The 5,604-nt window shown below is 43.0% G+C and overlaps 1 pseudogene; it reads right to left on the bottom strand.

The window, feature by feature from the left end:
• Positions 1-306: 306 nt before the first annotated feature.
• Positions 307-1,224, bottom strand: LOC131830226 (taste receptor type 2 member 134-like; annotated as a pseudogene).
• Positions 1,225-5,604: the final 4,380 nt, after the last annotated feature.

Below are 5,604 nucleotides of genomic sequence, written 5' to 3'. Positions count from 1 at the left end.
ATTACAGGTCTCCATAAAGTGGTCAGACCCAAAGGATGTTTCGAGAACTCTCATATAGAGGGTGTGAAAGGTCTAGACAATGAGGCCATCATCCCAGCCCAGAGTGGTTTGGGACCCACACTGGGTACTAGGAGCAGTGGAGGGGATGGCAGGAACAGAGAAGGGTGCAAAAAGAATTGATAGGGCATGGAAGAAGTATAAAAGAAAGAGGGAAATGAAAAGAACAGTACCCAAAAGAACAGTACCCAAACTTTACAGGTTCTCACCACTCATGGGCTTGTCCACACATAATGATTATTGACACTGTTAACTTGAGACGGACCAGCCTTTGTCCAGAGCTTTCCAAAGCATGGTCTTCAGGACTTTTCGCAGCTTGGGGCTGCTTAGCACCAGGATGCTGGAGTGCAAACAGATGCTTGCATAGGTCACCACTTCCCAGGACCAGTACCAGTGACCCAGGACCAGTATCAGTGAAGACTGATTTTCATAGCAACAACAATCAGAGACAGGAAATATGATGTATAAAAGACAAGGAAGAAAACAAGTGACTTTCGGGGCCATGGTGTGAGCCTGGGTACTAGGATCACATGCTCCCAGTCTACATTCCCTCATCCGCCCCAAGTGCTGGTACAGTGAGAACATGAACAAGAGCATGGACACCAAGAATAGGAAGAATGGGATCAACCATGTAAGCACTGTATGAGGTAGAACAAGAGACCAATAGAAGGGCTGTACTGTCAGCCAGGGTGCTGTTTCCTTGGGAACTCTGGGGAGTAAGCATCTGCATAAAAATTCTCATTCCAGTGGCTGATGAGATGACTCTCAGGCCAGCTAAGACCAGAGAGCCCAGCAGCAGCCTGGGCATTGATGGAGAAATCCTTCACTTCAGGCAGAAGAAGACAGGGTAGGAGAAGAGAGTGATCTTCACACAGTAGAAGACGGCAAGCCACACAGTGAGCCAGGAAGTGAGAGTATTGATGAAGTTCCAGGGGATCTGGTAATAGTCTATTTCAGAGAAGGTCAAGAGGTTATTCAAGATGGCTACCCCATACAGGCAGAACTGGGAGGCAGCCAGGGAGGCCACAATCATGTCACCTGCAGGCAGCACCCACATCACACTCACTCCATGCCCAGCACAATAACCATGAAGCCATTCTGCAACATCGCAATCATCAACTCCAGGAAGAAGATGACCATGAAGATCAATGCAGGTGAGGAGGACATCATCTCCAGGAGGCTCTGCTCACACTGGGACACTGGGATACATCCACAAGGAAAAGTGGCCTCTCTGGCTAGGCCACTCTGTTGAGACCAGAGATCCAAAAAGCTCTCTCTCTGGATTCATACAAAAGCCCAGCTACTAGTAAATACCTCCAGTCCCGCAGAATTTGAAAAGAAGATCCCTGTGATCTCTCTTGGCATGCAAATCACTCCCAGCTCAATGATCCACTGTCTATATTTGCCTATCCTGTTGCCTGCTTCTTCTTTTTTTTTTTTTAATTTTTTCAATTTATTTATTTTCAGAAAAATAGTATTATTTTTTCACCACACCCAGTGCTCCATGCAATCTGTGCCCTCTATAATACCCACCACCTGGTACCCCATCCTCCCACACCCCCACCACTTCTAACGCCTCAGATTGTTTTTCAGAGTCCATAGTCTCTCACAAATCACCTCCCCTTCCAATTTACCCCAACTCCCTTCTCCTCTCTAACACCCCTTGTCCTCCATGATATTTGTTATGCTCCACCTGCTTCTTACCAGAGCCAGGGAAAGGGAAATGTTAACAGAAGAGAGGCTGCATGAGTGATTGAAAATACTCATATTTTGTACTTTATTTATTAACCATACTATTTTTTTTCCTGACTTTTCTTTAAAAGATGTCCTTATCCTTGTTTGGCTCCCCTAGCCCCAAACCTTCCTGGATCCTTCATGTCCCAGTTTAATATTTTATTCACTAGTCTGTACACATTACAATAAGGCCCATCTCTTGAGTGGGTAAAGTAAAAAGTCATCCATATGCACAAGCACCAGGAAAAGGCTCATTTTCTCCTCCACTGACTGCTCATGCTGCCTAAAATGTCACTGGCAGGCTCCATATTGAAATTTGAGGAGTCTCCAGTTAAAATGTGAATTTCCCTAATGTTAACATCAAATCTGTTAGCCATTAATGCCTTAACTTCAGTGTGCTTAGCAAACAGAAATTACTCCCTTCCCAAGAAGGCTCTGAGGAAATGAGAGTAGGTAAGTCATGAGAAGGGAAAAACAGAGAAGGGAAACTGGGAGAACAGATCCAGAGTGGACATACAACTGAAGCCAGGGAACCAAAAACTGGGATGACAAGAGGAGCTCTGAGCAAGCCCATGGGGTGGGGGTGGCACAATAAGAGAATAGCAACCAACCTGTTAGAACACCTTGCCGTTGAAAGGGGAAAGAAAGAGGAAGGTAGAAGGAAGCAGAAGTGAGGGAAGAAAAACAGGGAAGTGAGTCTCCTCTTCCACTATCAAAGATCCTGGAGTCACAGTCCTCCCCAAAGCCACTCACAAATAAAGGCTTCTTTCGGGGCACCTGGGTGGCTCAGTGGTTTAGGCTGCTGCCTTTGGCTCCGGTCATGATCTCAGGGTCCTGGGATCGAGCCCCGCATCGGGCTTCCTGCTCCGCAGGAAGCCTGCTTCCCTCTCTCTCTCTCTCTCTCTCTCTCTCTGCCTGCCTCTCTGCCTGCTTGTGATCTCTGTCTGTCAAATAAATAAATAAAATCTTTAAAAAAAAAAAAAAAAAGCGGTGGCGCCTGGGTAGCTCAGTGGGTTAAGCCGCTGCCTTCGGCTCAGGTCATGATCTCAGAGTCCTGGGATCGAGCCCCGAATCGGGCTCTCTGCTCAGCAGGGAGCCTGCTTCCTCCTCTCTCTCTGCCTGCCTCTCTGCCTGCCTGTGATCTCTCTCTGTCAAATAAATAAATAAAATCTTTAAAAAAAAAAAAAAGTTACACAGCAATACATTCTTTAAAAAAATAAAAAAAAAATAAAGGCTTCTCTCCCACTCAGTATGGTCTCACTCAAAACTCCACAGTGAGAGGTCTATTGTGAATGGTGAAAGAGAATAAAAACAAGAATAAACATTTATAGAAACCTCAGGAAAAAGAGTTTGTTTGTTTTTAAAGATTTTATTTGACAGAGAGAGAGACAGCAAGAGAGGGAATACAAAGCAGCAAGAGTTGGAGATGGAGAGGCAGGATTCCTGCTGGGCAGGAAGCCCGATGTGGGGCTCAATCCCAGGGCCTGAGCTGAAGGCAGATGGTCAACAACTGAGCCTCCCAGGTGCCCCAGGAAAAAGTGGTTTTGGTTACCTCTCAAATATGACATTTGGTTGAAGAACTGCTTCAGTTTTCTCAAAAGATCACCAAAGAGCAAACAACCCACTCTGATCATTGGTTTAAAACTCAGCTTCCGTGACTTGATTTAGTTCTTCCCATGTTTTCCCCTGCCTTCTCCTTGAAGATAGCAGCAGTAAGTGGCTCCTGCAAGTTTCACAATATTTTGGCTCTTCTTGTAATCCTTTTGGTGAAAGGCCAGCTTCATGATGTCATCAAGAAGCAAGTTGAGGCCATGGCACACACGCCCTGTTGCCATCACATGTAACCAAGTATCCCCCGTGTGCTCAAAGGCAACCTCGTGACTTACACGGTCATCAAAGCAAATACTTTGCTGGAAATGGTTTTCCCGGGACTCTTCCTTTTCTATGGTTGATAGCTCTTCAAGTGTTTTCTTTTGTTTCCACACTCCTCCGTAAGCAGGTTGAAAGAGTACTCTTCCATGGGCACCAGTTCATCCATCTCTCAGTGTGTCACTAGATGTGAGCCTTAGAGAGGTCCCATGCCCTATGCATAATCTGCCTCCAAGAGGCCATAAACAGGACAACCCATTTCATTGTTATTGAGACTCCTTCCAATATACACCACCAATCTAAATACCATGTGTTTCTCACCAGTTTGGGGCATGTTTCTGTTTTCTAAAGGTGTCTCATGGTTGAAAATAAAACTGATAAATCCTTTTGTAGCATAATTGTCAAAAAAAATTTTTAGCATGATGCCTGAGTCGCCTGTGAAATTTTGCTGGTGTCAACACATAACAGCAGAAGGTCAGATTCAAGTGGATAATTCTGAAGAGACTACCTGCACTCCCTTCATTTTGACTCTCTACACTAGAAAAGGACTTTTTTGGCTTCTGTTCACGAGGGAGTTTCTTTTATTTTTCTCTTATTACATTAGAAAACACACTGGGTCACTTTAGTGACATGTAAAAATACATATTTCATTTAACAGCATTTGTAAATCCTTGTGTCCATTCCCAATTGGACCTATGAGTGACCTGCAGTGTACAAATACTTCCACATTCTTCCATGGTTTCATCAGGTAATTGATGGTCTGTGCCAGGGAGAGGTGGAGGAGGAAGGAAATAACAATGTTTTTAAAGGCTACACTGGGCATAAACATGAAGCTAAATTATGCACTAATTTAATAAGATTTCCTGGCAGAATAAGTTCAAAATATTCTTCTGGCCCTACAGACCTTCTCTCATCATATATTCACGTAAATAATTTTGAATAAAACACTGAATTTATTAGAAATCCAGTATAAAATAGGGGCACCTGGGTGGCTCAGTGGGTTAAAGCCTCTGACTTCAGCTCAGGTCATGATCCCAGGGTCCTGGGATGAGCCCGCATGCATCAGGCTCTCTGCTGAGCAGGGAGCCTATTTCCTCCTCTCTCTGCCTGCCTCTCCACCTACTTGTGATCTCTGTCAATAAATAAAATCTTAAAAAAAAAAAAAGAATTCCAGTATAAAATAGAATTGTAGCTTTCTAAAAGTAAACTTGAGTTTACAATATCCTTGTTTTTCAAAATGTATAAGCATAGTTAAATATTGCCTAATATTCAGGTAGATTGATGTATTTTCCTTTTAGCTAAAGAAAATAGCATTTTAAAGTTATTTTTGCAATGATAAAATTTGTTTGCAAGGAGGTCCAGAGTCTAATTTTATTCTAATTCCAAAAGTTTTAGATTAGTTTTTTTTTTTTCTTTCTCTGACTTGGACCATCTGAGCAATGGAGAGCAATAAAACTAATTTCTAAAGGAATAAATCAATGCTCTTTCCATAATGCCATAAACTTTACTCAAATGTCTAACATTTGGTAGAAGGATAAATCATGTTCAACTCCTAAATCAGCAGTTTACAAACCATGCCTTAAAGGAAGTTCTCATGGTAGAGATGGCACAAGATGAGAACTGAAGAAGGGCAACCACGGGCACCCGCTTCCTTTTCAAACAGAGCAGCTTTGGGGTGCCTGGGTGGCTCAGTCAGTTAGCCTCTGACTCGATTTCAGCTCAGGTCATGATCTCAGGGTCATGGACAGAGTCTGCTTGTCCCTCCCCCACCTTGTGCATGCAGGCTTGCTCTTTCTCTCACTCTCTCTCTCTCAAATAAATAAATAAATCTTAAAAAACAAAACAGAGTAGCTTTGCTCATATCTAGTTTATATACATATATATATACATACATATACATATACATATATTTGTGTATATATACATATACATATACATATACAT

Source organism: Mustela lutreola, chromosome 4 (assembly GCF_030435805.1).
Source record: "Mustela lutreola isolate mMusLut2 chromosome 4, mMusLut2.pri, whole genome shotgun sequence".
Classification (NCBI taxonomy): domain Eukaryota; kingdom Metazoa; phylum Chordata; class Mammalia; order Carnivora; family Mustelidae; genus Mustela; species Mustela lutreola.
Note: the sequence above shows the minus strand (reverse complement) of the source record. Positions and strands in the feature narration are given on the sequence as shown.